This window comes from Dipodomys merriami, unplaced genomic scaffold (genome assembly GCF_024711535.1).
Source record: "Dipodomys merriami isolate MVZ:Mamm:240054 unplaced genomic scaffold, mDipMer1.0.p SCAF_60, whole genome shotgun sequence".
Classification (NCBI taxonomy): Eukaryota; Metazoa; Chordata; class Mammalia; order Rodentia; family Heteromyidae; genus Dipodomys; species Dipodomys merriami.
Genome location: NW_027206180.1, coordinates 755770 through 765502, shown reverse-complemented (window position 1 = coordinate 765502; position 9733 = coordinate 755770). Strand labels below are relative to the sequence as shown.

At 44.1% G+C, this 9733-nt stretch overlaps 1 pseudogene; it reads right to left on the bottom strand.

Moving 5' to 3' along the window:
* Window positions 1–6007: 6007 nt before the first annotated feature.
* On the bottom strand, window positions 6008–8167 carry LOC138814444 (lysine-specific demethylase 4D-like; annotated as a pseudogene).
* Between the last annotated feature and the right edge of the window lie 1566 nt (window positions 8168–9733).

The window sequence follows — 9733 nt, the reverse complement described above, 5'->3', positions numbered from 1 at the left end:
TTGTGGTGTAGGGGATCGAATCTAGGGCCTTGTGCAGGTGAAGCAAATTCTTTACCACAGAACTACATCCCAGCCTTTGTATCTTTTAAGACTCATAGACGATGACATTATACGGAGGAGAACATTGAGATGGGGAGCAGCTACCTGCTCAGGGACAGTGGTTATGTTAGCTCTGCATTTCTCTGAAGAATCTCAGGATTTCCTTTCATGGAAGAAGCTGTGTCTGGAAATAGTACCCCAACCTTTACTCAGGCCAGGTGGGTCATTGTCACCAGGACTTGCAGTTGACTCGGGCTTTTTGGAAATTTAAAACCTGTTTCTTCCTAGTGGGAAGGCGCTAGTTGGCTGTTGTGATGCCCTGAGATTTAGTTCTGACTGTGGCCCTAAAGGTCATTGTCCCCACCCTTGTAAAGGTCAGGGAGTGGAATTAAGTGATCTTTGAGTTCTCACATATTCCCAACTAGCTGATCTTGGTCATATCTTGTTCATGTGGAAAGGACCAAACAAAGGAGGAGGGGCAGGATTGTGTGTGGTGCTGACCAGATTAAAAAAATGTTTTTTTAACCAAGAACTTGAGTCCCTAGAACATTTTGTATTTCTCCTTCTCAGTCTCCTTTCCTTGAATCGCATGGCACATTAAACCCTTAAACAATAACAGCTTTCAACACCCAGGATGCATCATTAAATAAGTTAAAGAGCTAATTAAAGGGGGGACCCATCTCCCTGCTTTCCTTGTACTAAATCACCTGTGCCCCATCTCAGCAAGTATTTCCAAGCCAGGGATTTGCCTGTGGAACAAGCTCACATTAGCACTGCATGTTGGATTTCATTTCCTCTCATACAATTATCTATCAGTAATTGGAGAAGGCATTATGGCAGAATAAATAATTGAACATAAATTAATTGACATTGGAGTCACACTTGGGCTGAAGAGAGGGGTGCTTGTGTCAGGTATTTAAATCACATGTGTGCAAAGAGAACATCCGGTGCCTGCTGTTGCCTGTTCTATTTTGGAAGCATAGAATTTCAGTAGCTGCATGCCCATTTTTTAAACAAGGGGGAAGACAAACTCTGAAAAGGTCAAAACCATCTGTTGGAAGGTTGGAGAAGTTGACAGTAAAGTCAGATTGAAGCTAGGCAAGCGGCCTCAGTAGGTAGCCTGCAATTTTAGCTTGGGTTTTCACATTCTAGGACCTCAAAGGCCAAAAAATTTTCTGCAGCAGTGCAGGAGGACAGAGTATCTTCTCTGACCCAACCAAACTGGCAAAAATAAAGGAAACACCCAAATGCAAACATATCTCTTAGAAATGGGGGCTCTGGAACACTGGAGCCAGGGTCTCTGCATTAAGTTGCACAACTCCTGGAGGATTGTTCATATTACGTTCCCACCAAGGGCACATGTTTGCTCCCTGAGTAAAGCCTTCTGTCCTAGAGGGCAAACAGTCTCTTGATTTAACGATGGAGAATTAAATGTCAGGCTCAGTTTGGTGATACACTGTGAAATATTTCAATCTAATGAATTCGGGCTTAAACCCAGGTCTTTCAGCTCCCAGGCTAGTCTTCACTTCTCACTGAATATTGACCTTGCGATAATAGTATGGGTATCAGTCATTGCAAAGTGGAAAAAGATCTTATTTGTGTCTTATTGATCCATTCCATTCCCAGCACCCTACACAGTGCTGTCTGTTATGTGTAGAGTTGGTTATCATTATTTGTGGTCGTTGCCTTCTACAAAAATAACTGTGAATTCTGAATTAGGAAATACTAAACTAAGGATAGAACGGGGTTAGATATCTGTGAGTCACAACATTTCATCAACCAGTCATTTCACCACCTTACGTTATGTGTGTTTCTGTTTAAAGACACCTTAATCAATTTACACTTTAATAAATTAATTGATTCATTAACATCAAACACACAGCCAACAACAGTATAATTCATTTATGAACATGTTAACCGACACAGTATTATCTCTGTAATATATAATCTCTTATGCTTTGGAACACTAGACAACACTTCTGGCCTATACTTAAGGAATATTGTAATCAGTGAAATTCCCTTGGGGAAAAAAGTACAAAAAATGTGAAAAACACAGCACTAGATAATAAAGGTACTCATTTTTAGTATGAGAGCTTGGAATTCCAAGGCAGAAGGAGCAGGTCCAGCTGGGAATGCATGCATGTTGTATGTCCCAGATTGTCTTGTACTCTGTCCAGAATTGACCTCAGAAACGACACAAGTATTGATCTTGAGGTTACAGAAGAAATTCAGGGAGTAGGTGAATTCGTGACTAATAAGCTATAAAATTGTGCCTCTGTGTCTGTGCGTTCTTCATCCTTCATTCGACCAACTGTGCATTGAACACACACACAGACACGCACACACACACACACACATGTGAAGGATGTAGGGGGATGGAGAAAGACACAGCAACAGGTGATTAATTTGATTCAGATATGCACATTTGAGATACCATGGTAAACCCCTTTTTTCTGTTAATATATACTAAAAATGACAGGTAAGTAAAATAGGGGAGTGTGAGTGGAGAGGTACTTCTTGTACACATATGAAATTGGAACAGTGAAACATGTTGAAATGGTTTGGAGAAATAAGGAGGGAGATAAGTGAGGGACAGTCTGATGAGGCATATTGTGCGCATGTGTGGGAATGTCACAGTTCCTTCATACAACATATAGATGCCAATAAAAAAGTTTAAAAGTTGCATCTGTTCTGACCAGGTGAACTATACTTTGTATGTGGTTTGTCCTTCAGGGATCACTTGGTGGAAGCCTAGTCCTCAGTGTGGCCGTGCTGAGACTGCAGACCCTTTAAGAGGTGGATCCTAGTGGGAGGGCTACCCCTCCCATTCTGTTTGCTCAGCACCTGTAATGTCCATTGAGTGATATTTTACTAGGTAGATGGCATATCCTTTCCTAAAGACAGAGTCCTGGGTGGTATCCTATTCAAATGCTTATTTATAGAGTTAATGTCTGGTTCAAATATGTCTTGATTTATTTTTTTTCCACATCTTCTGGAAGAGTTGGTTAAGTCAGACTAGAATTTTCCCTTGAGGGTCTTGTTTCTCCTTTCTCTCTTTGCTCATCATCTTCCTAGTTGATTTTAGATTTTGATTATGAAGAGAGACAAAGAGCCCTCGCTTGGGGAAAATGCTTACGCTCCAAGGCCTAAATACTTCTAAAATGCAGAGGTTTAGTTTAGGCGTGATCAGATGCTTGTGATCCTTGTGCTGTGGTATATTCATCCCTTTGCTGGTGTTTGCAGTCCACTGGTGCTGATCGGCAGGAGAGGAGGACTCGGGCATTCCTGGGTTTCTAGGCGGAGCACTGACAAACTACAGAAAGACTCTCATTCAGACATCCAACATGGATACCTACTGCGGGACTGTGAGTCCTGATAAACATACCAAGAACAGGCAAAAAGGTCAATTCCAAGCTGGCTGGACTCTCTGTGAGCAGTTTTCACAATCTTGGGTGAGTGATTAATAGCAGCCCAGTCCAGATGTGTAGGATTTCCTCTATTCAGGATGTTTTCTGTTTCGGTGTTATTGGTATGCAAATTTATCACTAAATAATACTTTGTTTTTCCATTCCAAATCCAAACAGTGCTTTTGGTGTTGCTTAGTAAACTGATTCTCAAAACTATACAGAGGAATAATGAACAGGGAGAAAGCTTTGAAGTAGAATAGGGTTCTACTTTTATCAAAACTCTCCCCTCCCCATACATTTGTGTTACAGTACATGCGCGCGCACGCACACACACACACACACACACACACACACACACACACACACACACACACACACACACACACACACACACACACACACACACACACACACACACACACACACACACACAGGTTATGTGATAAAGAGCATTTCAAACCAGCAGGAAAAAATAAAGTCAGTGAAAAAATCTTTTAAATGAATAGGATTATTGATTATCAAATCAAATTCGAAAGCAAAGCTTTACAGCTTTTAGAAGGAACTAAAGTGGAAAATGTTACTGCCACTGGTAAAAACTGGCTAAAGAATATCCAGGGAAGCTATGTATAATTTCATATAACTGCTTGTGAATCTAAAATTATCTCAATAAAACTTCAATTAAAAGCAGGGCTGGGCATGTGGCTCAGTTGATAGAGCACCTGCATGGCAAGTGCAAGGCCTGAGTCCAAACTCCAGTGGCCCCAGGAAAACTTAATTAAAAATAAATGAACTAGGTTTCAGTATAACAAAATAAGTGAACCACTTATGCTGCCTATCTTTCTGATATTTTTTATGTATTGAAAAACTTCTTTAAAACATTGTAAAGATTTTATTATGGAACTTCTCAAATGTAGAAAAGTAGAGAAATATAAATAGCTCTATAAACTAGCACCTAGTATTCATATTTCATCATATTTACTCAAGCATTTTCAATTAAATACAGGCATCATAACTTTGCCCCTCTATGTGAATCTTCATCTCTAAAAACATAAGATCATTTCCCAAAGAACCACATTTCGTCAACCTAACAAGATGAACACAATTCTTTAAGTTCACTTGATATGTTAATTCATATTCAGATTTACCCCATTGTCCTTAAATAAGAGTCCAAGATCCAAATGAGGGTTATAGATTGCATTTGGTTTTTGTGTTTCTAATGTCTTTTTTGGTAGGCTAGTCGTAATAATCCCTAGTTACCAAGGATAGTGACCCTGAGGTGGCGTTGCAGCTCAGCAGACTTCACAGGCTTTTCCTCATGTAGTTTTTACCAGCACTACTCTACTTTGCACGATGCTGCCTTAACCAGCAAAACATGAGAGATAGGGCTGTTTGAAGAACAGACACTTATTTACCTTTCTGGAGGCTGGGAAGTCCCAGTTCAAGAGGCTGGAGACAACTAGATATGGTTTCTGGAGAGGAATCTCCTCCTGCCTGAAAGAGGAGACAGCTAGCTTAGTGTGTCCTTTTGTGGCCTTTCCTGGTGGATATTGAGAGAGGGAGAAAGAGAGAGAAAAAAAGAGAGAGAGGAAAAAGGGGAGAGGGAGGAGAGGGAGAGAAAAAGATTCTAATCCCATCAAGGACCTTCATCCTTGGAAAGATATTCATGACTTCTATATTTGCATTACAAAATTTACCTTTATATGACATAAAGGACTATGTAGCTTTGGTCTGAGTTCTAATTTCTTTGATCCATTGACTTCTGGTTTCTTTTGTTTGTATTTTTCTTGGAATAGTTTTTCCCAGTCTCTTATTCTTCAACCTTTCTAAATCACTATGCCTAAATATATTTCTTGTCTAATTCTGCAGTGTGTGTGTGTGTGTGTGTGTGTGTGTGTGTGTGTGTGTGTGTGTGTGTGTGTGTGTGTGTGTTTTGGTACTGGATTTGAACTCAAGGTCTCATGAGAGCAGGGAGCTTTTCTTGTTCACAGCTAGCTTTATACCACATGAACTATACTATACCTCCAGCCCAGTTTGTTGCTGGTTAATGGGAAATGGAGTCTTCAGACATTCCTGTCCAGGCTGGTTTCAAATCATAATCCTCCAGAACTCAGCCTCTTGAGTACTAGGATTATAGGTGTGAGCTACCAGAATCAACTTAACTCTGATTTTTTTTTCAATTTAAATTTTATTGTATAGGTGATCTATAGAGGTATTACAGTTATGTAAGTCAGGTAATGGGTACATTTCTTTTTGAATAGTGTTAACCCTTCCCTCATTTTTTCCCACTTTTTCTTCTCTCAACCCCCCTCCTCCCCAAGTTGTAAAGTTCATTTCCAACATTGTATCTAGTGAGTATCTTTGCTGAATTGGTTCACCCTTTGTCCCACCATTTTGAACTCTGATTTTAATGTATGTTACAGATTTAACACATTTATTAAACATCAATAACACTACAAAGTAATATTGAGTTAAAAAATTCGACTTCCAATCTCAGTTGATCAAAAATTCTAGTTTGTATCTGAGCAGTCAGTGGTTGGTGGTGGCCTGGGGAGCAGGGTAGGCTATAATCGTAGGACCACGCCTTGTTCCTGCGCCTCTGGGGCGGTAGCCCGGTCAGCAGAAGCCAGGGTCAATGACTCAGAGGCAACTTGGGGATAAGGACGTCCAGTTAAGAGTCTCAGCATCACCCGATGTGGTCCCAGCGATTGTGAGAGCAGGGCCCGTAGTCCTGCAGGGGAAGAGTCCCGAGGCTGGCAGGGGAAACGTGAATGGTTGGAAGACACCACTGCCGGGACAGGCTCATCTGTGTTCAGGGTGGGCTGCGAGTTCCTGAGGGGAGGACCACTTCCTGTGGGGGCATGGCATCACCATGGCATCCTGGCCTGGGGGTCCACCCCAGTAGTCCCTGGGAGGTGCACTGTCAGTGTGGGAAGGCATTAGGTAACCCCAAAGATAAATTAGTTCTTGGGAGGAAAAAGTACCGTTGGTACTTTGTGGTTGGTATCCCAGCCAGAATTGTGCTTTGGTCTGGGGTTAAGGGTCCGCTCTCAGGCGGTACCAAGGTTCGAAGAGGATGGCACAGTGCCCCAGAGACTCCCCCAGCCTCATGCTGTCATCGGGGCTCAGGGGTTCAGCATTCATGGCTGGAGGGAGGGTCCGGGCTGGGCTCCTGGGCATCTCTTGGCTGGCACCGCAGGGAGGGCTCCTGATGCTTACGTTTTCTGGGAGGACTCGTGGCAGGAAGGTGGCAGAGAGGGGGGCGGGGCACCATCATGGTGGCAGGGGGAGCCTGGAAGAGCTCTTGCGGACTTCCCACCCGGAGTTGTGGAACAATTCCACAGGCCTCCGCCCCACGCTGAGGGGACCCCGGACCCTGTTCTGGTCTCCCACAAGCTGTTATTCCCTCACAGGGGTCAGGTCCGGCCTGGGCATCCACCCGGGCCTGGGTGTTGGCTCTGATTTGGGCCTCGGCTTGTTCCTGGGCCTCAACTTGGGCCTGTGTATTGGCTTGATCTTGGACCTCAACTGGGGCCTGTGCATTGGCTTGATCTTGGGCCTCAATTTGGGCCTGGGCACCAACTTGGGCCCGGGCGTCAGATTCTGCTTGGGCGTCTGCATCAGCCTACATGTTGGCTCCGGCCCAGGCGTGGGCTCTGGCCCTGGCATTGATTGCAGCCTAGCAGGCCCTGCGGGTTCTGCTCGGTGCACCAACTCCCGGTCTTGCCCTCGTTTCCACTGCTCATACTGTTCGGGCTGCAGGATACGCACAAAGACATCCATGGAGAAGCTGACCCTGGCCTCCCTGCGGCAGCACTGGGAGGCCACTTTGCCATAATCGATCCACTGCAGGGTGGCAAAGTTGATGGCCTCAGCACAGTTGAAGCCGTGGTTGAAGCCAGCATGGTACCCCTAGGGAAAGGTGACCCAGCTTCCTGGGTCATTGGACTGAAAGGGATGCCACTATCCTGGAGCTCGCGGGGAGATCAGGGCTAGCTTGTGCCGCAGGAAGGCCTTGCAGCCTCTTGCACTGTCTGGAAAGAGCTCCCATGCTAGGCATTCCAGGCGTGTGCCGTGCTCGGGTGGCACAGCATACCATGTCTTGGGGGCTCAAAAATGCACATAGTTGATGCTGAACAGGTCCATGTCCTCCGTGTGCCAAGGGAAGGTGGTTTTCCACATGCTGAAGTACAGGTAGGGTGTGTTCACCCCCTCCATCTGGACTCCACATTCCTGCTTCAGCAGGTCCTGGGTGGTTCCCAGGTGGCTGATGTTCCAGGCCTTCGTGCTTTCATCGAACAGGGAGCCACTGATGTCAGCACCATAGATAGGTGGTGAACCATATATGAGGTTCTTCCAGTACTTTCGCTCCAAATCTTCAAAATTCAAGTGGGGTAGGGTGCGATAGTCTCTACTGTTTACCAAACGGTGGTACTGACCCACTGTCATGGCTTTCTTCTTCTTGTGATATTGGGTAAACACACCTGCCCTTCTGTAGACCATCTGCTGCAGGGGAGTGCGATCAAGATGTTGTTGATGTTGTCACAGGACTGTGTGGCTCTTCACTCCTTAAGGGGAATTACCTTGGCTCTCCCAGTTCAATGTGCACCTTGGGATTCCATGTAAGCAATATATTTGTTGAAATCTGCAAATTCTTCCATGCTTGGATGGAATGTCATGATAGTACATCTTGGGTTCTGGGTACCAGAGTGACCAGACTTCATGGCTGCAATGTACTCAGCTGCAAACTCCCAAGCTCCGAATGTTGTCCAGATTCCTGAGAATATTCAGAGTTGTTCCCAGTCTACCTCCCGCCCTTTTTTTTTTTAAATGCTTTCTTTCTGGCAGGCAGGCTTGAATCTTCACACAAATGAGAGAGTATCCTCAAAGCCTGACTGACTTATCAGAGTGACTCCACTGTATTTCCAGTGCACCGAGCCTGTAGGTTAGGGAGTTTCATCCAAGAATAGGCCCTGGCAAGCAAAGCAAGATGGCAGAGCCAAGACTTTCTTGGTTGGAATGGTCAATGAGAGTGGTCTTCCACCAACAAAGTTCTGATCCCGATGAAGACAGCAAGGCTCACTTCACAAGAAGATCTGTGGAGGATGCATGGTTTTATACCTGAGCAGCCCTACCCACCCTGGCACAACCACCCTCGTGGTGTAACCACAGAACCACCTCCCAGTCTCAAATCCCAGTTAATCTGAACCCCCCTTTAATAAACGAATCAAGTGTTAGGGCTTGAACTCAGGGCCTGATCACTGTCCCCAAGTGTTTTTTGCTCAAGACTAGTGCTCAATCACTTGAGCCACAGCTGTATGTCTACCTTTTTGTAGTTAAATGGAGATAGAGTCTTCTGGGCTTTCCTGCCCCAGCTGTTTTGAACTTCAATCTTCAGATCTCAGCCTCCTGAATAGCTAGTACTAAATGTTTCTATATGAACAGAAAAGCTCACTAGGAATACATACATTGGTGAACTTTATGCAGCTAACTATAGCACTAAGGCACAGAAAATCAAAACTGACAATTGTAAGGTAAGAAATTTGCAGTCATGCTAGGAGTTTGGAATTTTCACATCATTCTTTAGAAAAGTGCAGCCTTGAAGAAAAATGAACAATTCTGTGGACACCAGTGGCTCATACTTGTAATCCTAGCATGTAGTAGGATGGATCTGAGGATCATTCAAAGCATCCTGGCCAGGAAAGCCCATCAGACTCTTATCTCCGAATAACCATCAAAAAGCCAGAGGTAAATCTCTGACTGAGGTGGTAGAGTGATAGCCATGAGCAAAACTTCTCAGGGACAGTGCCCAAGCTCTGAGTTTGAGCCCCATTAGCTGCACCAAAAAACAAAAGAAATCTCCAATATCAACTAGTGGCCCATGCCTATAATCTTAGCTTCAGGAAGCTGAGAGCTAGGTATTTCAAAGCTAGCATTTCAAAGCTAGCCAGTTAAGAATAATTGGAGACCCTTATCTCCAATTAATCAGCAAAAATTGGGAAACTATGTAACAAAGGTAGGAGGACAAACTAGTGAGAAGTAAGGGGATTTTTCAAGAAGTGATACTGATCTTGAAAGGTTTATCTCTCAAATAAGAGAAATAGGAGTCTACCTCTTGCCACCTACTAAATAAATTAGAGATAAATTAGAGACTGCTTAAATCCATTTATCTACTGAGGGGCATCAGGGTTGGTTCCATATCTTAGCTATGGTGAATAATTCTGCCATAAAAATGGTTATGCTGGTAGCTTTGGGATTGCTGGGTCATAGGGAACTCTATGTAGAATCTT